At 27.2% G+C, this 26,123-nt stretch overlaps 1 protein-coding gene across 1 annotated transcript in view; it reads right to left on the bottom strand.

The window, feature by feature from the left end:
* The window catches only part of adgrg1 (adhesion G protein-coupled receptor G1), a 155,242-nt gene extending 130,207 nt beyond the window's left edge, over positions 1-25,035 (bottom strand). Inside the window, exon 1 of the mRNA XM_061963671.1 lies at positions 24,686-25,035. The gene's annotated coding sequence lies outside the window, so the exon portion shown is untranslated. The remainder of the gene's footprint in view (positions 1-24,685) is intronic.
* Positions 25,036-26,123: the final 1,088 nt, after the last annotated feature.

Genomic DNA, 26,123 nt, shown 5'->3' with positions numbered 1-26,123 from the left:
ATACAGTGTTTTAAAATTAAGTGTGTAAAAAAAAAATCAGATTGTTAAAATACAGTTTTTGTTCAAACATAGTGTTTTAAAATTAAGTGAGCAAAAAATTCAGTGTATTAAAATGCAGTGCTTTAAAATTAAGTGTAAAAATTCAGTTTGTGAAAATACAGTGTTTTAAAATTAAGTGTGTAAAAAAAAATCAGATTGTTAAAATACAGTTTTTGTTTAAACATAGTGTTTTAAAATTAAGTGAGTAAAAATGCAGTGCTTTAAAATTAAGTGTGTAAAAATTCAGTTTGTGAAAATACAGTGTTTTAAAAAATTTTACTGTATTGCAAAACTATTTTTGTGAGCTAAAAACAAATAGTAAATATATGCTTGTCACCTTTATTTATGATTTTAAAGCAAGTTATACATAAAAAAAATCTAATAATCAAATGCATATGCATTTCGATTAATCACAGGTTATTACCCGCATCCATAATGTAAATTAATTAAAAAAACGGCCCTCTGAAAGCAGCATTCCTGCGATGTGGCCCTCAATGAAAATGAGTTTGACACCCCTGTAATACAGTGTGTATACAAAACGATGTTTTAGGATGGTTTTAGAGTGCGGTGTTAGCTGACTCTTGCTAATGTTTATTTAGGAGTTAGACTGCATTAAAAAAAGAAAAACATGTGTTCTTGCCACACATAAGGATCAGAAAATGTGCAGTTTTACGGGGGCCAAGCATCAATTAAATTGAACCGAAAGTAATTGAAAAAAGAACTGCGTGCATCTTCACTGAGTTACAATCTTTGATGGTGCCCTTGTGTCGCTGTGCGGAAAACCACAAGCTGGTTTCTGATACATGAAAGACAAGTTTACCCTTTTCAAGTTGTAACCTTTCAAAATCAACCCACAATCATTGACAAAAATACACCCAAAAAGGTGTGAAAGCTGAAAAAAAGTCACCTCAATGAGACAAAAAGCATTTTTTTTGACACGGGAAAACACCTCATGCAAATTACTGTAAGGTCTATAATGAAAGTAGAAGGAAATCAGACCAAGAGTCGGCTAGAGGTTGTTTGTAGCTTCTAGTTGGCGTAAATAAACTTTGTTTTGATCAAGAAAATTATGCAGCTTATTCCAAAATGATCGTGTAATTGTGCTGTGGAATAATGTTGTGAATGACATCTGCTGGGTCAAAACATGCTCTCTTCCTAACAGCTATTTACTTACGAACAAAGTCAAAGAGATATCTTTCAAAAATAATTCATGGTTATTGCCCTGTAAAGACTGTGATGGTTAGATACAAACCCCGTTTCCATATGAGTTGGGAAATTGTGTTAGATGTAAATATACCGTATTTTCCGCACTATAAGGCGCACCTAAAAACCACAAATTTTCTCAAAAGCTGACAGTGCGCCTTATAACCCGGTGCGCTTTATATATGGATAAATATTAAGATTCATTTTCATAAAGTTTCGGTCTCGCAACTTCGGTAAACAGCCGCCATCTTTTTTCCCGGTAGAACAGGAAGCGCTTCTTCTTCTACGCAAGCAACCGCCAAGGTAAGCACCCGCCCCCATAGAACAGGAAGCGCTTCTTCTTCTACTGTAAGCAACCACCCGCCCGCGTAGAAGAAGAAAAAGCGCGCGGATATCACCGTACGTTTCATTTCCTTTGTGTGTTTACATCTGTAAAGACCACAAAATGTCTCCTACTAAGCGACCGGGATCCGGTTCATGAAAAGACGCAATCTCTCCATCCGCACACGGATTACTATTTCACAGCAAATGATATTCCTGTGAACCGCACTGTGGATACAACGGGAGCACGTACGGTGAATATTCGCACCACAGGGAATGAGAAGTCATCCTTCACTGTGGTTCTAGCTTGCCATGCTAATGGCCAGAAACTTCCACCCATGGTGATATTCAAAAGGAAGACCTTGCCAAAAGAGACCTTTCCAGCCGGCGTCATCATAAAAGCTAACTCGAAGGGATGGATGAAGAAAAGATGAGCGAGTGGTTAAGGGAAGTTTAAGTTTACGCGAAGAGGCCGGGTGGCTTTTTTCACGCAGCTTCGTCCATGTTGATATACGTATGTTTGTGATTGCACATTTGCGTACATTTTGGGAGTGAACAGAGTTGTTAGAACGCTGGTTTTTAATATATTATTAAAGTTTGACTGACCTATCTGACTGTTTTTTTGACATTCCTTTAGCGCAGTTAGATGCGGCTTACAACACGGGGCCGGCTTATAGGTGGACAAAGTTTTGAAATATGCCGTTCATTGAAGGCGCGGCTTATAACCCAGGGCGCCTTATGGTGCGGGAAATACGGTAAACGGAATACAATGATTTGCAAATCCTTTTCAAGCCATATTCAGTTGAATGCGCTACAAAGACAACATATTTGATGTTCAAACTCATAAACTTTATTTTTTTTTTGCAAATAATAATTAACTTTCATGGCCAAGGTAGTTGGGAAAGGGCATGTTCACCACTGTGTTACATGGCCTTTCCTTTTAACGACACTCAGTAAACGTTTGGGAACTGAGGAGACACATTTTTGAAGCTTCTCAGGTGGAATTCTTTCCCATTCTTGCTTGATGTACAGCTTAAGTTGTTCAACAGTCCGTTGTGCTATTTTAGGCTTCATAATGCGCCACACATTTTCAATGGGAGACAGGTCTGGACTACAGGCAGGCCAGTCTAGGACCCGCACTCTTTTACTATGATGTAACACGTGGCTTGGCATTGTCTTGCTGAAATAAGCAGGGGCGTCCATGGTAACGTTGCTTGGATGGCAACATATGTTGCTCCAAAACCTGTATGTACCTTTCGGCATTAATGGTGCCTTCACAGATGTGTAAGTTACCCATGTCTTGGCCACTAATACACCCCCATACCATCACACATGCTGGTTTTTACACTTTGCGCCTATAACAATCCAGGTGGTTCTTTTCCTCTTTGGTCCGGAGGACACGACGTCCACAGTTTGCAAAAACACTTTGAAATGTGGACTCGTCAGACCACAGAACACTTTTCCACTTTGTATCAGTCCATCTTAGATGAGCTCAGGCCCAGCGAAGCCGACGGCGTTTCTGGGTGTTGTTGATAAACGGTTTTCGCCTCGCATAGGAGAGTTTTAACTTGCACTTACAGATGCAGCGACCAACTGTAGTTACTGACAGTGGGTTTCTGAAGTGTTCCTGAGCCCATGTGGTGATATCCTTTACACACTGATGTCGCTTCTTGGTGCAGTACAGCCTGAGGGATCGAAGGTCACGGGCTTAGCTGCTTACGTGCAGTGATTTCTCCAGATTCTCTGAACCCTTTGATGATATTACGGAGCGTAGATGGTGAAATCACTAAATTCCTTGCAATAGCTGGTTGAGAAAGGCTTTTCTTAAACTGTTCAACAATTTGCTCACAAATTTGTTGACAAAGTGGTGACCCTCGCCCTATCCTTGTTTGTGAATGACTGAGCATTTCATGGAATCTACTTTTATACCCAATCATGGCACCCACCTGTTCCCAATTAGCCTGTTCACCTGTGGGATGTTCCAAATAAGTGTTTGATGAGCATTCCTCAACTTTATCAGTATTTATTGCCACCTTTCCCAACTTCTTTGTCACGTGTTGCTGCCATCAAATTCTAAAGTTAATGATTATTTGCAAAAAAAAAAAAAGTTTATGAGTTTGAACATCAAATATGTTGTCTTTATAGCATATTCAACTGAATATGGGTTGAAAAGGATTCGCAAATCATTGTATTACGTTTATATTTACATCTAACACAATTTCCCAACTCATATGGAAACAGGGTTTATAAACAAGAAGGACATTGATGTTACTCCCTCTTTAGGACCACCCTTTCTGGATATATAAAGATGTGTATTTACAACATTAATAATATATACATACTATGCAAATATAAAAAAGCTTGTTGTGAAAAATGAGATTGGAATTTCACAAGAAAAAGGTCACAATTTCACAAGAAAAACTTTGAATTCTGGCGGTATTATAATAAAAGTCGTAATTTTACTCAATGCAAGTCAAAAATTTACAAGAAAAACTGAGCATTTGTGCAAAATTATGATCAAAGTTGGAATGTTACTCAATAAAAGTCACAATTTTATAAGAAAACTTTAAAATGTTGGCAATATTAGAATAGTAATCGGAAATTTTACTTGGCAAAATGATGACAAAAGTCATCATTTTACTCCAAAAATTTCACATTTTACAAGAACAGAAAAATTGGCAATATTGTGATAAAAGTCAGAATTTTATATGACAACTGTCACCATTTTGCATTAAAAAGTAATAATTTTACATACATTTAAAAACGTTTTTTTTTGCAATATTACAGAAACAGAAATAACCCCCTGGTGCTGTTTTGTACTGTTTCTGTACTTTTTTTTTTTTATTATTATTGTTTCTTTGATTGTATGTAAATGTTGATTATAAAGGTTTTGAAAAAATAAAAATAAAAACAAAAAAAGATGATTCTTGTATTTTACTCGACAAAAGTCACAATTTTTTAAGAAAACTTTAAAATGTTGGCGATATTATAATAGTAATCGGAAATTTTACTTGGCAAAATTATGACAAAAGTCATCATTTTACTCCAAAAATGTCACTATTTTACAAAAACAAAAAAATTGGCAATATTGTGATAAAAGTCAGAATTTTATGTGACAAATGTTACCATTTTGCATAAAAAAGTAATAATTTTACATTAAAATGTAAAAATTTTTATGAGAAAATATTGCTATATTACAGAAACAGAAAAACCCCCATGGCGGTTTTGTACTGTTTTTGTACTTGTTTTGATTATTATTATTATTTATTTGATTGTATGTAAATGTTGAATATTATAAATAAAGGTTTTGAAAAATAAAAAAAAGATGCCTCTTGTATTTCTTACCTTCTTGAGACCTCCAAAAAAATGCTTACCTCTTTAGGACCACCCTTTCTAGATATATAAATATTTGTATTTATAACATTAATAATATATACATACTATGCAAATATAAAAAAGCTTGTTGTGAAAAATGAGATTGGAATTTCACAAGAAAAAGGTCACAATTTCACAAGAAAAACTTCGAATTTTGGCGGTATTATAATAAAAGTCGTAATTTTACTCAATGCAAGTAAAATATTTACAAGAAAAACTGAACATTTGTGCAAAATTATGATCAAAGTTGGAATTTTACTCAATAACAGTCGCAATTTTACACGAAAAGCTTAAAATGTTGGCAATTTTATGAAAACATTTGTAATTTTACTCGATAAAAGTCACAATTTTATAAGAAAACTTTAAAATGTTGGCGATATTAGAATAGTAATCAGAAATTTTACTTGACAAAAGTCATAATTTTACTCCAAAAATTTCACATTTTACAAGAACAGAAAAATTGGCAATATTGTGATAAAAGTCAGAATTTTATATGACAACTGTCACCATTTTGCATTAAAAAGTAATAATTTTACATACATTTAATTTTTTTTTTTTTTTTTTGCAATATTACAGAAACAGAAAGAACCCCCTGGTGCTGTTTTGTACTGTTTCTGTACTTTTTTTAAAATTATTATTGTTTCTTTGATTGTATGTAAATGTTGAATATTATAAAGGTTTTGAAAAAGTAAAAATAAAAACAAAAAAAGATGATTCTTGTATTTTACTCGACAAAAGTCACAATTTTATAAGAAAACTTTAAAATGTTGGCGATATAATAGTAATCGGAAATTTTACTTGGCAAAATTATGACAAAAGTCATCATTTTACTCCAAAAATGTCACTATTTTACAAAAACAAAAAAATTGGCAATATTGTGATAAAAGTCAGAATTTTATGTGACAAATGTTACCATTTTGCATAAAAAAGTAATAATTTTACATTAAAATTTTTATTTTTTTTATGAGAAAATATTGCTATATTACAGAAACAGAAAAACCCCCATGGCGGTTTTGTACTGTTTTTGTACTTGTTTTGATTATTATTATTATTTATTTGATTGTATGTAAATGTTGAATATTATAAATAAAGGTTTTGAAAAATAAAAAAAAGATGCCTCTTGTATTTCTTACCTTCTTGAGACCTCCAAAAAAATGCCTACCTCTTTAGGACCACCCTTTCTAGATATATAAATATTTGTATTTACAACAGTAATAATATATACATACTATGCAAATATAAAAAAGCTTGTTGTGAAAAATTAGTTGGAATTTCACAAGAAAAAGGAGAAATAAAAACTTGGAATTTTGGCAGTATTATAATAAAAGTCGTAATTTTACTCAACGCAAGTCAAAATTTTACAAGACAAACTGAACATTTGTGCAATATTTTAATAAAAGTTGGAATTTTACTCAATAACAGTCGCAATTTTACAAGAAAATCTTAAAATGTTGGCAATTTTATAAAAACATTTGTAATTTTACTCGACAAAAGTCACAATTTTATAAGAAAACTTTAAAATGTTGGCAATATTAGAATAGTAATCGGAAATTTTACTTGGCAAAATGATGACAAAAGTCATAATTTTACTCCATAAATTTAACATTTTACAAGAACAGAAAAATTGGCAATATTGTGATAAAAGTCAGAATTTTATATGACAACTGTCACCATTTTGCATTAAAAAGTAATAATTTTACATACATTTAAAAACATTTTTTTTTGCAATATTACAGAAACAGAAAGAACCCCCTGGTGCTGTTTTGTACAGTTTCTGTACTTTTTTTTTAAATTATTATTGTTTCTTTGATTGTATGTAAATGTTGAATATTATAAAGGTTTTGAAAAAATAAAAATAAAAACAAAAAAAGATGATTCTTGTATTTTACTCGACAAAAGTCACAATTTTAGAAGAAAACTTTAAAATGTTGGCGATATTATAATAGTAATCGGAAATTTTACTTGGCAAAATTATGACAAAAGTCATCATTTTACTCCAAAAATGTCACTATTTTACAAAAACAAAAAAATTGGCAATATTGTGATAAAAGTCAGAATTTTATGTGACAAATGTTACCATTTTGCATAAAAAAGTAATAATTTTACATTAACATTTTTATTTTTTTATGAGATAATATTGCTATATTACAGAAACAGAAAAACCCCCATGGCGGTTTTGTACTGTTTTTGTACTTGTTTTGATTATTATTATTATTTATTTGATTGTATGTAAATGTTGAATATTATAAATAAAGGTTTTGAAAAATAAAAAAAAGATGCCTCTTGTATTTCTTACCTTCTTGAGACCTCCAAAAAAATGCCTACCTCTTTAGGACCACCCTTTCTAGATATATAAATATTTGTATTTACAACAGTAATAATATATACATACTATGCAAATATAAAAAAGCTTGTTGTGAAAAATGAGTTGGAATTTCACAAGAAATAGGAGAAATAAAAACTTGGAATTTTGGCAGTATTATAATAAAAGTCGTAATTTTACTCAACGCAAGTCAAAATTTTACAAGACAAACTGAACATTTGTGCAATATTTTAATAAAAGTTGGAATTTTACTCAATAACAGTCGCAATTTTACAAGAAAATCTTAAAATGTTGGCAATTTTATAAAAACATTTGTAATTTTACTCGACAAAAGTCACAATTTTATAAGAAAACTTTAAAATGTTGGCAATATTAGAATAGTAATCGGACATTTTACTTGGCAAAATGACAAAAGTCATAATTTTACTCCAAAAATTTCACATTTTACAAGAACAGAAAAATTGGCAATATTGTGATAAAAGTCAGAATTTTATATGACAACTGTCACCATTTTGCATTAAAAAGTAATAATTTTACATACATTTAATTTTTTTAATTTTTTTTTTGCAATATTACAGAAACAGAAAGAACCCCCTGGTGCTGTTTTGTACTGTTTCTGTACTTTTTTTTAAATTATTATTATTGTTTCTTTGATTGTATGTAAATGTTGAATATTAAAAAGGTTTTGAAAAAGTAAAAATAAAAACAAAAAAAGATGATTCTTGTATTTTTCTCGACAAAAGTCACAATTTTAGAAGAAAACTTTAAAATGTTGGCGATATTATAATAGTAATCGGAAATTTTACTTGGCAAAATTATGACAAAAGTCCATCATTTTACTCCACAAATGTCACTATTTTACAAAAACAGAAATATTGGCAATATTGTGATAAAAGTCAGAGTTTTATGTGACAAATGTCACCATTTTGCATAAAAAAGTAATAATTTTACATTAATTTTTTTTTAATTTTTTTATGAGAAAATATTGCTGTATTACAGAAACAGAAAAACCCCCATGGCGGTTTTGTACTGTTTTTGTACTTGTTTTGATTATTATTATTATTTATTTGATTGTATGTAAATGTTGAATATTATAAGTAAAGGTTTTGAAAAAAAAAATAAAAAAAAATAAAAAGATGATTCTTGTATTTTACTCGACAAAAGTCACAATTTTATAAGAAAACTTTAAAATGTTGGCAATATTAGAATAGTAATCTGAAATTTTACTTGGCAAAAGTCATAATTTTACTCCAAAAATGTCACATTTTACAAGAACAGAAAAATTGGCAATATTGTGATAAAAGTCAGAATTTTATGTGACAACTGTCACCATTTTGCATTAAAAAGTAATAATTTTACATCCATTTTTTTGTGATTTTTTCAATATTACAGAAACAGAAAAAAACCATGGCGCTGTTTTGTTTTAATTATTATTATTTATTTGATTGTATGTAAATGTTGAATATTATAAGTAAAGGTTTTGAAAAAAAAAAAAAATAATAATAATAAGATGATTCTTGTATTTTACTCGACAAAAGTCACAATTTTATAAGAAAACCTTAAAATGTTGGCAATATTAGAATAGTAATCGGACATTTTACTTGGCAAAATGACAAAAGTCATAATTTTACTCCAAAAATGTAATATTTTACAAGAACAGAAAAATTGGCAATATTGTGATAAAAGTCAGTATTTTATATGACAACTGTCACCATTTTGCATTAAAAAGTAATAATTTTACATACATTTTATTTTTTTTATTTTTTCAATATTACAGAAAACCCTGGCACTGTTTTGTTTTGATTATTATTATTTATTTGATTGTATGTAAATGTTGAATATTATAAGTAAAGGTTTTGAAAAATAAAAAATAAAAAAATAAAAAGATGATTCTTGTATTTTACTCGACAAAAGTCACAATTTTATAAGAAAACTTTAAAATGTTGGCAATATTAGCATAGTAATCGGAAATTTTACTTGGCAAAATGACAAAAGTCATCATTTTACTCCAAAAATGTCACTATTTTACAAAAACAGAAAAATTGGCAATATTGTGATAAAAGTCAGAATTTTATATGACAACTGTCACCATTTTGCATTAAAAAGTAATAATTTTACATAAATTTTTTTTAAACTTTTTTCAATATTACAGAAACAGAAAAAAACCCTGGCACTGTTTTGTTTTGATTATTATTATTTCTTTGATTGTATGTAAATGTTGAATATTATAAGTAAAGGTTTTGAAAAATAAAAAATAAAAAATAAAAAAATTAAAAGATGATTCTTGTATTTTACCCGACAAAAGTCACAATTTTATAAGAAAACTTTAAAATGTTGGCGATATTAGAATAGCAATCGGACATTTTACTTGGCAAAATGACAAAAGTCATAATTTTACTCCAAAAATTTCACATTTTACAAGAACAGAAAAATTGGCAATATTGTGATAAAAGTCAGAATTTTATATGACAACTGTCACCATTTTGCATTAAAAAGTAATAATTTTACATATATATATATATTTTTTTTCAATATTACAGAAACAGAAAAAAACCCTGGCGCTGTTTTGTTTTGATTATTATTATTTATTTGATTGTATGTAAATGTTGAATATTATAAGTAAAGGTTTTGAAAAATAAAAAATAAAAAAATAAAAAGATGATTCTTGTATTTTACTCGACAAAAGTCACAATTTTATAAGAAAACTTTAAAATGTTGGCAATATTAGAATAGTAATCTGAAATTTTACTTGGCAAAATGATGACAAAAGTCATCATTTTACTCCAAAAATTTCACATTTTACAAGAACAGAAAAATTGGCAATATTGTGATAAAAGTCAGAATTTTATATACCATACCATACCAACTTTATTTATAAAGCCCTTTAAAAACAAGCACAGTTGAAAAACAAAGGGCTGTACACCACAAAGAAATAGAGGCAAAGGACAGACTAAAAAATAACATTTAAAACAGAAATAAAAATACACAATTAAAAAGCAAATATAAATTACCCTAAGAACAGTTTGTTAGATAAAAACAGTTTAAAAGTTAAAAACAGTTCAAAAAGTTAAAAGCTAAAAACAGTTCAAAGTCTCATGCTGGGTTAAAAGCCAGTGAATAAAAATGGGTTTTAAGAAGGGTCTTGAAAATAGCCAAAGAAGGGGCCTGTCTCACATGGAGAGGGAGATCGTTCCAGAGTTTGGGACCCGCAACAGAGAAAGCTCTGTCCCCTCTGAGCTTGCGCTTTGTTTTGGGTACCTCCAGGATCAGCTGATCAGCTGACCTGAGGGACCGGGTGGGGGCATACAGATGGAGCAGCTCAGAGAGGTAAGGTGGGGCAAGACCACGTAAGGATTTAAAAACGAGTAAGATAATCTTAAAATGGACTCTAAAAGACACAGGCAGCCAGTGGAGGGAGGCTAAAACAGGAGTAATGTGCTCTCTTTTTCTTGTGTTAGTTAAAAGTCGGGCAGCTGCATTTTGGACCAGCTGCAGACGTGAGAGGGAGGACTGACTAATTCCAAAATATAAAGAGTTACAGTAATCCAGCCGAGATGTAATAAAGGCATGGATTACTGTCTCTAACTGTTGCCTAGAAAGAAGGTTTTTAACCTTGGCCAGCTGACGTAAATAAAAAAAGCTGGCTTTCACCACTGTGCCAATCTGACGGTCCAATTTAAAATCACAGTCAATACGAAAGCCCAGGTTGGTGACCATGGGCTTAACGTGCAAAGCCAAAGGGCCAAAGTCAACAGGGGGGAGCTCACAGGTACCACTAGGTCCAAACACTATTACTTCTGTCTTCTTTTCATTAAAATTTAAGAAGTTTAGGGCCATCCAGGCCTTGATATCCTCAAGACAGGCAAGTAATGGCTGTATTGAAGAGGCATGATTTCTCTTTAATGGAAAATACATTTGTGTGTCATCGGCATAACAATGAAAAGAAATATCATGCTTTCTTAGGATTGAGCCCAGGGGAAGTAAATAAATAGAAAAGAGAAGTGGTCCCAAAACTGAGCCTTGTGGGACCCCACATGTCAAGGGAGCAACGGAGGATTCAGATCCAGCAACATTCACAGAGAAGGTCCTGTTAGTCAAATAGGACTTCAGCCAACTCAAAGCAGTACCACAGATGCCCACTTGATGCTGCAGGCGTCTAATTAAAATATTATGGTCCACCGTATCAAATGCTGCTGTTAGATCCAGTAAAACTAAAATTACATGATCACCTAAATCTGTTGCTCGAAGGATGTCATTAAAAACCCTTAATAAAGCTGACTCGGTACTATGGAGGGGTTTAAACCCAGACTGAAAGACTTCTAAAATATCACAGTCCTCTAAAAAAGTGTTTAACTGGGTAAAAACAATCTTCTCCAAAATCTTTGAGAGGAAAGGCAGCTTAGAAATAGGTCTAAAATGGGCTAAAACTGAACTGTCCAGACCAGGTTTCTTTAAAAGCGGTTGAACCACGGCGTGTTTAAAACTGGTAGGAACTACTCCAGAAAACAGACTGCTATTTAAAATATTAAGAACAGGCTGCCCTATGCAAGAAAACACTTCATTAAAAAAGGTAGGAGGGACAGCATCATGGGGGGAACCTGAGGGCTTCATATGATGAGTTAACTCTTGTAACTGCCGCAGAGTCACTTGCTCAAACTCATTCAAAACAGCAGAGTAGTTAAAGGGGACAGAAGGGTCAGAGGTCGGAACAGAAATGAGAGCCCTTGTTGTGGCAATCTTATCAATAAAATACTCTAAAAAGGCATTACACAATTCAGAGGAGGGTTCCAAACATGTAGGCTGAGGGGCATTAAGAACAGAGTCAATGGTTTTGAATAAAACACGAGGGTCAAGACTATTTGAGGCAATAATATTTGCCAAATGTTCTCTTTTTGCCTCTTTTACTGTGCTCTGATATCCATGCCAACAGTCTTTTAAAATCTGGAGTGACACCTGAAGCTTGTCCTTCTTCCACCTGCGTTCAGCTTTGCGGCACTCACGTCTGATCGCACGTGTTCTCTCATTAAACCAGGGTTCTGATTTAGTTTTATATGACAACTGTCACCATTTTGCATTAAAAAGTAATAATTTTACATATATATATATATTTTTTTTCAATATTACAGAAACAGAAAAAAAACCCTGGCGCTGTTTTGTTTTGATTATTATTATTTCTTTGATTGTATGTAAATGTTGAATATTATAAGTAAAGGTTTTGAAAAATAAAAAATACAAAAAAAAAAAGATGATTCTTGTATTTTACTCGACAAAAGTCACAATTTTATAAGAAAACTTTAAAATGTTGGCAATATTAGAATAGTAATCGGACATTTTACTTGGCAAAATGACAAAAGTCATAATTTTACTCCAAAAATGTCACATTTTACAAGAACAGAAAAATTGGCAATATTGTGATAAAAGTCAGAATTTTATGTGACAACTGTCACCATTTTGCATTAAAAAGTAATAATTTTACATAATTTTTTTTATTTTAATTTTTTCAATATTACAGAAACAGAAAAAAAACACTGGCGCTGTTTTGTTTTGATTATTATTATTTCTTTGATTGTATGTAAATGTTGACTATTATAAGTAAAGGTTTTGAAAAATAAAAAATAAAAAGATGATTCTTGTATTTTACTCGACAAAAGTCACAATTTTATAAGAAAACTTTTAAATGTTGGCAATATTAGAATAGTAATCGGACATTTTACTTGGCAAAATGACAAAAGTCATAATTTTACTCCAAAAATTTCACATTTTACAAGAACAGAAAAATTGGCAATATTGTGATAAAAGTCAGAATTTTATACGACAACTGTCACCATTTTGCATTAAAAAGTAATAATTTTACATACATTTTTTTTTTAATTTTCAATATTACAGAAACAGAAAAACACTGGCACTGTTTTGTTTTGATTATTATTATTTCTTTGATTGTATGTAAATGTTGAATATTATAAGTAAAGGTTTTGAAAAATAAAAAATAAAAAGATGATTCTTGTATTTTACTCGACAAAAGTCACAATTTTATAAGAAAACTTTTAAAATGTTGGCAATATTAGAATAGTAATCGGACATTTTACTTGGCAAAATGACAAAAGTCATAATTTTACTCCAAAAATTTCACATTTTACAAGAACAGAAAAATTGGCAATATTGTGATAAAAGTCAGAATTTTATATGACAACTGTCACCATTTTGCATTAAAAAGTAATAATTTTACATACATTTTTTTTTTTTTTAAATTTCAATATTACAGAAACAGAAAAAAACCCTGGCGCTGTTTTGTTTTGATTATTATTATTTCTTTGATTGTATGTAAATGTTGATTATTATAAGTAAAGGTTTTGAAAAATAAGAAATAAAAAAATAAAAAGATGATTCTTGTATTTTACCCGACAAAAGTCACAATTTTATAAGAAAACTTTAAAATGTTGGCAATATTAGAATAGTAATCGGACATTTTACTTGGCAAAATGACAAAAGTCATAATTTTACTCCAAAAATGTCACATTTTACAAGAACAGAAAAATTGGCAATATTGTGATAAAAGTCAGAATTTTATGTGACAACTGTCACCATTTTGCATTAAAAAGTAATAATTTTACATAATTTTTTTTATTTTAATTTTTTCAATATTACAGAAACAGAAAAAAAACACTGGCGCTGTTTTGTTTTGATTATTATTATTTCTTTGATTGTATGTAAATGTTGACTATTATAAGTAAAGGTTTTGAAAAATAAAAAATAAAAAGATGATTCTTGTATTTTACTCGACAAAAGTCACAATTTTATAAGAAAACTTTTAAATGTTGGCAATATTAGAATAGTAATCGGACATTTTACTTGGCAAAATGACAAAAGTCATAATTTTACTCCAAAAATTTCACATTTTACAAGAACAGAAAAATTGGCAATATTGTGATAAAAGTCAGAATTTTATACGACAACTGTCACCATTTTGCATTAAAAAGTAATAATTTTACATACATTTTTTTTTTAATTTTCAATATTACAGAAACAGAAAAACACTGGCACTGTTTTGTTTTGATTATTATTATTTCTTTGATTGTATGTAAATGTTGAATATTATAAGTAAAGGTTTTGAAAAATAAAAAATAAAAAGATGATTCTTGTATTTTACTCGACAAAAGTCACAATTTTATAAGAAAACTTTTAAAATGTTGGCAATATTAGAATAGTAATCGGACATTTTACTTGGCAAAATGACAAAAGTCATAATTTTACTCCAAAAATTTCACATTTTACAAGAACAGAAAAATTGGCAATATTGTGATAAAAGTCAGAATTTTATATGACAACTGTCACCATTTTGCATTAAAAAGTAATAATTTTACATACATTTTTTTTTTTTTTAAATTTCAATATTACAGAAACAGAAAAAAACCCTGGCGCTGTTTTGTTTTGATTATTATTATTTCTTTGATTGTATGTAAATGTTGATTATTATAAGTAAAGGTTTTGAAAAATAAGAAATAAAAAAATAAAAAGATGATTCTTGTATTTTACCCGACAAAAGTCACAATTTTATAAGAAAACTTTAAAATGTTGGCAATATTAGAATAGTAATCGGACATTTTACTTGGCAAAATGACAAAAGTCATAATTTTACTCCAAAAATTTCACATTTTACAAGAACAGAAAAATTGGCAATATTGTGATAAAAGTCAGAATTTTATATGACAACTGTCACCATTTTGCATTAAAAAGTCATAATTTTACATATTTTTATTTTTTCAATATTACACAAACAGAAAAAAACCCTGGCGCTGTTTTGTTTTGATTATTATTATTTCTTTGATTGTATGTAAATGTTGAATATTATAAGTAAAGGTTTTGAAAAAATAAAAAATAAAAAATAAAAAGATGATTCTTGTATTTTACTCGACAAAAGTCACAATTTTATAAGAAAACTTTAAAATGTTGGCAATATTAGAATAGTAATCGGAAATTTTACTTGGCAAAATGACAAAAGTCATAATTTTACTCCAAAAATTTCACATTTTACAAGAACAGAAACATTGGAAATATTGTGATAAAAGTCAGAATTTTATATGACAACTGTCACCATTTTGCATTAAAAAGTAATAATTTTACATACATTTTTTAAAAAACTTTTTTCAATATTACAGAAACAGAAAAAAAACACTGGCGCTGTTTTGTTTTGATAATTATTATTTCTTTGATTGTATGTAAATGTTGAATATTATAAGTAAAGGTTTTGAAAAAAAAAAATAAAAAAAATAAAAAGATGATTCTTGTATTTTACCCGACAAAAGTCACAATTTTATAAGAAAACTTTAAAATGTTGGCAATATTAGAATAGTAATCTGAAATTTTACTTGGCAAAATGACAAAAGTCATAATTTTACTCCAAAGATTTCACATTTTACAAGAACAGAAAAATTGGCAATATTGTGATAAAAGTCAGAATTTTGTACGACAACTGTCACCATTTTGCATTAAAAAGTAATAATTTTACATAATTTTTTTTTTTTAATTTTTTCAATATTACAAAAACAGAAAAAAAAACCCTGGCGCTGTTTTGTTTTGATTATTATTATTTATTTGATTGTATGTAAATGTTGAATATTATAAGTAAAGGTTTTGAAAAATAAAAAATAAAAAAATGATTCTTGTATTTTACTCGACAAAAGTCACAATTTTATAAGAAAACTTTAAAATGTTGGCAATATTAGAATAGTAATCGGACATTTTACTTGGCAAAATGACAAAAGTCATAATTTTACTCCAAAAATGTAATATTTTACAAGAACAGAAAAATTGGCAATATTGTGATAAAAGTCAGAATTTTATATGACAACTGTCACCATTTTGCATTAAAAAGTAATAATTTTACATAATTTTTTTTAATTTTTTTTTTTTCAATATTACAGAAACAGAAAAAAAAAACCTGGCGCTGTTTTGTTTTGATTATTATTATTTCTTTGATTGTATGTAAATGTTGAATATTATAAATAAAGGTTTTGAAAAATAAAAAAAATAAAAATAAAAAGATGATTCTTGTATTTTACTCGACAAAAGTCACAATTTTATAAGAAAACTTTAAAATGTTGGCAATATTAGAATAGTAATCGGACATTTTACTTGGCAAAATGACAAAAGTCATAATTTTACTCCAAAAATTTCACATTTTACAAGAACAGAAACATTGGCAATATTGTGATAAAAGTCAGAATTTTATATGACAACTGTCACCATTTTGCATTAAAAAGTAATAATTTTACATAATTTTTTTTAAAAAAATTTTCAATATTACAGAAACAGAAAAAAAACACTGGCACTGTTTTGTTTTGATTATTATTATTTCTTTGATTGTATGTAAATGTTGAATATTATAAGTAAAGGTTTTGAAAAATAAAAAATAAAAAAATAAAAAGATGATTCTTGTATTTTACTCGACAAAAGTCACAATTTTATAAGAAAACTTTAAAATGTTGGCAATATTAGAATAGTAATCGGAAATTTTACTTGACAAAAGTCATCATTTTACTCCAAAAAATTCACATTTTACAAGAACAGAAAAATTGGCAATATTGTGATAAAAGTCAGAATTTTATACGACAACTGTCACCATTTTGCATTAAAAAGTAATAATTTTACATAATTTTTTTTTTTAATTTTTTCAATATTACAGAAACAGAAAAAAACCCTGGCGCTGTTTTGTTCTGATTATTATTATTTCTTTGATTGTATGTAAATGTTGAATATTATAAGTAAAGGTTTTGAAAAATAAAAAATTAAAAAATTAAAAGATGATTCTTGTATTTTACTCGACAAAAGTCACAATTTTATAAGAAAACTTTAAAATGTTGGCAATATTAGAATAGTAATCTGAAATTTTACTTGGCAAAATGATGACAAAAGTCATAATTTTACTCCAAAAATTTCACATTTTACAAGAACAGAAACATTGGCAATATTGTGATAAAAGTCAGAATTTTATATGACAACTGTCACCATTTTGCATTAAAAAGTAATAATTTTACATAATTTTATTTTTTCAATATTACAGAAACAGAAAAAAAACACTGGCGCTGTTTTGTTTTGATTATTATTATTTCTTTGATTGTATGTAAATGTTGAATATTATAAGTAAAGGTTTTGAAAAATAAAAAATAAAAAAATAAAAAGATGATTCTTGTATTTTACTCGACAAAAGTCACAATTTTATAAGAAAACTTTAAAATGTTGGCAATATTAGAATAGTAATCGGACACTTTATTTGGCAAAATGACAAGTCATAATTTTACTCCAAAAATTTCACATTTTACAAGAACAGAAAAATTGGCAATATTGTGATAAAAGTCAGAATTTTATGTGACAGCTGTCACCATTTTGCATTAAAAAGTAATAATTTTACATTTTTTTTTTTTAAATTTTTTCAATATTACAGAAACAGAAAAAAACCCTGGCGCTGTTTTGTTTTGATTATTATTATTTCTTTGATTGTATGTAAATGTTGAATATTATAAGTAAAGGTTTTGAAAAATAAAAAAAATAAAAATAAAAAGATGATTCTTGTATTTTACCCGACAAAAGTCACAATTTTATAAGAAAACTTTAAAATGTTGGCAATATTAGAATAGTAATCGGACATTTTACTTGGCAAAATGACAAAAGTCATAATTTTACTCCAAAAATTTCACATTTTACAAGAACAGAAAAATTGGCAATATTGTGATAAAAGTCAGAATTTTATATGACAACTGTCACCATTTTGCATTAAAAAGTAATAATTTTACATACTTTTTTTTTCTTTTTTTTTTTCAATATTACAGAAACAGAAAAAAAACCCTGGCGCTGTTTTGTTTTGATTATTATTATTTCTTTGATTGTATGTAAATGTTGAATATTATAAGTAAAGGTTATGAAAAATAAAAAATAAAAAAATAAAAAGATGATTCTTGTATTTTACTCGACAAAAGTCACAATTTTATAAGAAAACTTTAAAATGTTGGCAATATTAGAATAGTAATCTGAAATTTTACTTGGCAAAAGTCATAATTTTACTCCAAAAATTTTACATTTTACAAGAACAGAAACATTGGCAATATTGTGATAAAAGTCAGAATTTTATATGACAACTGTCACCATTTTGCATTAAAAAGTAATAATTTTACATAATTTTTTTTTTTAATTTTTTCAATATTACAGAAACAGAAAAAAACCCTGGCGCTGTTTTGTTTTGATTATTATTATTTATTTGATTGTATGTAAATGTTGAATATTATAAGTAAGGGTTTTGAAAAATAAAAAAAAAATAAATAAAAAGATGATTCTTGTGTTTTACCCGACAAAAGTCACAATTTTATAAGAAAACTTTAAAATGTTGGCAATATTAGAATAGTAATCTGAAATTTTACTTGGCAAAAGTCATAATTTTACTCCAAAAATTTCACATTTTACAAGAACAGAAAAATTGGCAATATTGTGATAAAAGTCAGAATTTTATATGACAACTGTCACCATTTTGCATTAAAAAGTAATAATTTTACATACATTTTTTTTTTAATTTTTTCAATATTACAGAAACAGAAAAAAACCCTGGCGCTGTTTTGTTTTGATTATTATTATTTCTTTGATTGTATGTAAATGTTGAATATAATAAGTAAAGGTTTTGAAAAATAAAAAATAAAAAAATAAAAAGATGATTCTTGTATTTTACTCGACAAAAGTCACAATTTTATAAGAAAACTTTAAAATGTTGGCAATATTATAATAGTAATCTGAAATTTTACTTGGCAAAATGATGACAAAAGTCATCATTTTACTCGAAAAATGTCACTATTTTACAAAAACAGAAAAATTGGCAATATTGTGATAAAAGTCAGAATTTTATGTGACAAATGTCACCATTTTGCATTAAAAAGTAATAATTTTACATACATTTTTTTTTTTTAATTTTCAATATTACAGAAACAGAAAAAAACCCTGGCGCTGTTTTGTTTTGATTATTATTATTTCTTTGATTGTATGTAAATGTTGAATATTATAAGTAAAGGTTTTGAAAAATAAAAAATAAAAAAATAAAAAGATGATTCTTGTATTTTACTCGACAAAAGTCACAATTTTATAAGAAAACTTTAAAATGTTGGCAATATTAGAATAGTAATCTCAAATTTTACTTGGCAAAAGTCATTTTACTCCAAAAATTTCACATTTTACAAGAACAGAAACATTGGCAATATTGTGATAAAAGTCAGAATTTTATATGACAACTGTCACCATTTTGCATTAAAAAGTAATAATTTTACATACATTTTTTTTTTTTAAATTTTTTCAATATTACAGAAACAGAAAAAAAAACCCTGGCGCTGTTTTGTTTTGATTATTATTATTTATTTGATTGTATGTAAATGTTGAATATTATAAGTAAAGGTTTTGAAAAATAAAAAATAAAAAAATAAAAAGATGATCCTTGTATTTTACCCGACAAAAGTCACAATTTTATAAGAAAACTTTAAAATGTTGGCAATATTAGAATAGTAATCGGACATTTTACTTGGCAAAATGACAAAAGTCAGAATTTTACTCCAAAAATTTCACATTTTACAAGAACAGAAACATTGGCAATATTGTGATAAAAGTCAGAATTTTATATGACAACTATCACCATTTTGCATTAAAAAGTAATAATTTTACATAATTTTTTTTTTTTAATTTTTTCAATATTACAGAAACAGAAAAAAAACACTGGCACTGTTTTGTTTTGATTATTATTATTTCTTTAATTGTATGTAAATGTTGAATATTATAAGTAAAGGTTTTGAAAAATAAAAAATAAAAAGATGATTCTTGTATTTTACTCGACAAAAGTCACAATTTTAGAAGAAAACTTTAAAATGTTGGCGATATAATAGTAATCGGAAATTTTACTTGGCAAAATGACAAAAGTCATAATTTTACTCCAAAAATTTCACATTTTACAAGAACAGAAAAATTGGCAATATTGTGATAAAAGTCAGAATTTTATATGACAACTGTCACCATTTTGCATTAAAAAGTAATAATTTTACATACATTTTATTTTTTATTTTTTCAATATTACAGAAACAGAAAAAAACCCTGGCGCTGTTTTGTTTTGATTATTATTATTTCTTTGATTGTATGTAAATGTTGATTATAAGTAAAGGTTTTGAAAAATAAAAAAATAAAAAATTAAAAGATGATTCTTGTATTTTACTCGACAAAAGTCACAATTTTATAAGAAAACTTTAAAATGTTGGCAATATTAGAATAGCAATCTGAAATTTTACTTGGCAAAAGTCATAATTTTACTCCAAAAATGTCATATTTTCCAACAATAGAAAAATTGGCAAAAAGTCAGAATTGTATATGACAACTGTCAGCATTTTGCATTAAAAAGTAATAATTTTACATACTTTATTTATTTTTTATTTTTTCAATATTACAGAAACAGAAAAAAAAAACCTGGCGCTGTTTTGTTTTGATTATTATTATTTCTTTGATTGTATGTAAATGTTGAATATTATAAGTAAAGGTTTTGAAAAATAAAAAATAAAAAAATAAAAAGACGATTCTTGTATTTTACTCGACAAAAGTCACAATTTTATAAGAAAACTTTAAAATGTTGGCAATATTAGAATAGTAATCTGAAATTTTACTTGGCAAAATGATGACAAAAGTCATAATTTTACTCCAAAAATTTCACATTTTACAAGAACAGAAACATTGGCAATATTGTGATAAAAGTCAGAATTTTATATGACAACTGTCACCATTTTGCATTAAAAAGTAATAATTTTACATACATTTTTTAATTTTTTTTTTCAATATTACAGAAACAGAAAAAAAACCCTGGCGCTGTTTTGTTTTGATTATTATTATTTCTTTGATTGTATGTAAATGTTGAATATTATAAGTAAAGGTTTTGAAAAATAAAAAATAAAAAGATGATTCTTGTATTTTACTCGACAAAAGTCACAATTTTATAACAAAACTTTAAAATGTTGGCAATATTAGAATAGTAATCTGAAATTTTACTTGGCAAAATGATGACAAAAGTCATAATTTTACTCCAAAAATTTCACATTTTACAAGAACAGAAACATTGGCAATATTGTGATAAAAGTCAGAATTTTATATGACAACTGTCACCATTTTGCATTAAAAAGTAATAATTTTACATAAATTTTATTTTTTATTTTTTCAATATTACAGAAACAGAAAAAAAACCTGGCGCTGTTTTGTTTTGATTATTATTATTTCTTTGATTGTATGTAAATGTTGAATATTATAAGTAAAGGTTTTGAAAAATAAAAAATAAAAAAATAAAAAGATGATTCTTGTATTTTACTCGACAAAAGTCACAATTTTATAAGAAAACTTTAAAATGTTGGCAATATTAGAATAGTAATCTGAAATTTTACTTGGCAAAATGATGACAAAAGTCATCATTTTACTCCAAAAATTTCACATTTTACAAGAACAGAAAAATTGGCAATATTGTGATAAAAGTCAGAATTTTATATGACAACTGTCACCATTTTGCATTAAAAAGTAATAATTTTACATACTTTTTTTTTTCTTTTTTTTTTTTCAATATTACAGAAACAGAAAAAAACCCTGGCGCTGTTTTGTTTTGATTATTATTATTTCTTTGATTGTATGTAAATGTTGAATATTATAAGTAAAGGTTTTGAAAAATAAAAAATAAAAAAATGATTCTTGTATTTTACTCGACAAAAGTCACAATTTTATAAGAAAACTTTAAAATGTTGGCAATATTAGAATAGTAATCGGACATTTTACTTGGCAAAATGACAAAAGTCATAATTTTACTCCAAAAATTTCACATTTTACAAGAACAGAAACATTGGCAATATTGTGATAAAAGTCAGAATTTTATATGACAACTGTCACCATTTTGCATTAAAAAGTAATAATTTTACACAATTTTTTTTTTTAAATTTTTTTCAATATTACAGAAACAGAAAAAAACCCTGGCGCTGTTTTGTTTTGATTATTATTATTTCTTTGATTGTATGTAAATGTTGAATATTATAAGTAAAGGTTTTGAAAAATAAAAAATAAAAAAATAAAAAGATGATTCTTGTATTTTACCCGACAAAAGTCACAATTTTATAAGAAAACTTTAAAATGTTGGCAATATTAGAATAGTAATCAGACATTTTACTTGGCAAAATGACAAAAGTCAGAATTTTACTCCAAAAATTTCACATTTTACAAGAACAGAAACATTGGCAATATTGTGATAAAAGTCAGAATTTTATATGACAACTGTCACCATTTTGCATTAAAAAGTAATAATTTTACATAATTTTATTCTTTTATTTTTTCAATATTACAGAAACAGAAAAAAAACCTGGCGCTGTTTTGTTTTGATTATTATTATTTCTTTGATTGTATGTAAATGTTGAATATTATAAGTAAAGGTTTTGAAAAAAATAAAAAATAAAAATAAAAAGATGATTCTTGTATTTTACTCGACAAAAGTCACAATTTTATAAGAAAACTTTAAAATGTTGGCAATATTAGAATAGTAATCTGAAATTTTACTTGGCAAAATGATGACAAAAGTCATAATTTTACTCCAAAAATTTCACATTTTACAAGAACAGAAAAATTGGCAATATTGTGATAAAAGTCAGAATTGTATATGACAACTGTCACCATTTTGCATTAAAAAGTAATAATTTTACATACATTTTTTTTTTTAATTTTTTCAATATTACAGAAACAGAAAAAAACCCTGGCGCTGTTTTGTTTTGATTATTATTATTTATTTGATTGTATGTAAATGTTGAATATTATAAATAAAGGTTATGAAAAATAAAAAAAATAAAAATAAAAAGATGATTCTTGTATTTTACCCGACAAAAGTCACAATTTTATAAGAAAACTTTAAAATGTTGGCGATATTAGAATAGTAATCGGAAATTCTACTTGGCAAAAGTCATAATTTTACTCCAAAAATGTCATATTTTCCAACAATAGAAAAATTGGCAAAAAGTCAGAATTGTATATGACAACTGTCAGCATTTTGCATTAAAAAGTAATAATTTTACATACTTTATTTATTTTTTATTTTTTCAATATTACAGAAACAGAAAAAAAAAACCTGGCGCTGTTTTGTTTTGATTATTATTATTTCTTTGATTGTATGTAAATGTTGAATATTATAAGTAAAGGTTTTGAAAAATAAAAAATAAAAAAATAAAAAGATGATTCTTGTATTTTACTCGACAAAAGTCACAATTTTATAAGAAAACTTTAAAATGTTGGCAATATTAGAATAGTAATCTGAAATTTTACTTGGCAAAGTCATAATTTTACTCCAAAAATGTCATATTTTTCAACAATAGAAAAATTGGCAAAAAGTCAGAATTGTATATGACAACTGTCAGCATTTTGCATTAAAAAGTAATAATTTTACATACATTTTTTTTTTTTAATTTTTTCAATATTACAGAAACAGAAAAAAACCCTGGCGCTGTTTTGTTTTGATTACTATTATTTCTTTGATTGTATGTAAATGTTGAGTATTATAAGTAAAGGTTTTGAAAAATAAAAAAATAAAAAATAAAAAGATGATTCTTGTATTTTACTCGACAAAAGTCACAATTTTATAAGAAAACTTTAAAATGTTGGCAATATTAGAATAGTAATCGGACATTTTACTTGGCAAAATGACAAAAGTCATAATTTTACTCCAAAAATGTCACTATTTTACAAAAACAGAAAAATTGGCAATATTGTGATAAAAGTCAGAATTTTATATGACAACTGTCACCATTTTGCATTAAAAAGTAATAATTTTACATAATTTTTTTTTTTAATTTTTCAATATTACAGAAACAGAAAAAAAACCTGGCGCTGTTTTGTTTTGATTATTATTATTTCTTTGATTGTATGTAAATGTTGAATATTATATTATAAAGGTTTTGAAAAAATAAAAATAAAACAAAAAAAGTTGATTCTTGTATTTTACTCGACAAAAGTAACAATTTTTTAAGAAAACTTTAAAATGTTGGCGATATTAGAATAGTAATCTGAAATTTTACTTAGAAAAAGTCATAATTTTACTCCAAAAATGTCATATTTTCCAACAATAGAAAAATTGGCAAATAGTCAGAATTGTATATGACAACTGTCAGCATTTTGCATTAAAAAGTAATAATTTTCCATAAAAAATAAATAATTTAATGAGAAATTATTGCAATATTACAGAAACAGAAAGAACCCCCTGGCCCTGTTTTGATTATTATTATCTATTTGATTGTATGTAAATGTTGAATATTATAATTAAAGATTTTCAAAATAAAATAAAAAAAATTCATTAAAAATAAAAAGTTTGCGTAAATAGTAGTAAAAAAAAAAAAAAAAAAGTCTTACCTGGGGTTCTTACACACTCAGCTCTTCAACTTGGAGACCCTCCAACACTTTGGGATGTACAAAAATCCCCAAAAAATTACAAATTGATCCCGTCAAACAAGGGAAACGTATGCCGAAAAGGAGCAGGTCTTGTCGTGAAAGTGGAGATGATTTAGTCCATCCGACAAGCCGGAGCAGGTTGCTCGGGTTGGAAGGGAAGGAGAACCGCGCACAAACACAAGTCACGTTCACCTGTTGGTTTCTTCTTACGTTATAAACTATAGTTTTAAAAAAATGGAGCTAGTGAGTTCTCCCAGCATGGAAGGTGTGGCGAAGTGAACACCAAGTGGACCAAGCGCAGAGTGACGACTCTCCTCAGTGACACTCTCGTTAGCAGCGGCGGGTAGAATCAAGTTGGAGCTGCTCACTTGGTAGCGCTCGTGTTTCCGGTAAGAGCTTTCACAATAAAGCCCGTTCTAGGAAGAGCATCGTCACATTGTTGAAATGATCAGACATGTTTACAATTTCGCTTCCACTTTTATTATGTGTCAAATTATATACATCAATACGGCATTTAGAATGATGTACAAGGCAGACATTGAATGACAAAAGACACCGACGTTCGTTGGTTACTTTATTTTGAAGGTGGCACCTACTGCCGGTTTTGTTCTGTTGTTAAGCTTTGTTTGACTAAAGTCAATGTATTTATATGTATTTTTTTTTTTCAAATTAAGTGTGTAAAAATTCCGTTTATTAAAATAAAATGTTTTAAAATAAAGTGTGTAAAAATTCAGTTTGTTAAAATACAATGTTTTGAAATTAAGTCTGTAAAATGTTTGTTTGTTGAAACATATATATGTAATTATGATATTGATTATACAAATATGAAAATTAAATTCAAATGTAACAAAGTTACAAAACGGCCTGTTATACATTGTTTTGAAATTAAGTCTGTAAAAATGTTGTTTGTTAAAACATATATATGTAATTATATATGTAATTATGATATCGATTAAACAAATATAAAATAAATTAAATGCAATTACATTAAAATGTAACAAAGTTACAAAACGGTCTGTTATACATTTTGATTAATTTGTAGTTTATAGTTACATTGTTTGTGATTGTTTTGCTATGCATCTGCTTTTGGGCATCATCATTTCTATGGAGGTTAATTAGTGTCCTTATCAGAAAGTTTGTTTTTGGACAATTAATTTATGTTACATAATTTTTTGCGTTTGAAGTTTGTGAACTTATTATTAAAATTTTTTTTACATCAAATTATGCTGACAATTTAATTAAAAAAAAATATTATAAGCAAAATTTTAGCGTTTTAAAAATTCACTTTGTTAAATTATACTGTTTTAAAATTTAGCATATACAAATTAAATTGGTTAAAATTCATTTTTTAAATTCAGTGTAAAAAATGAATTTTTTAAAATACTGTGTTTTAAAATTC

This window comes from Nerophis lumbriciformis, linkage group LG06 (assembly GCF_033978685.3).
Source record: "Nerophis lumbriciformis linkage group LG06, RoL_Nlum_v2.1, whole genome shotgun sequence".
In the NCBI taxonomy this organism is placed as follows: Eukaryota; Metazoa; Chordata; class Actinopteri; order Syngnathiformes; family Syngnathidae; genus Nerophis; species Nerophis lumbriciformis.
The sequence above is the reverse complement of the archived record's forward strand: the minus strand, read 5'-3'. Positions and strand labels throughout refer to the sequence as shown.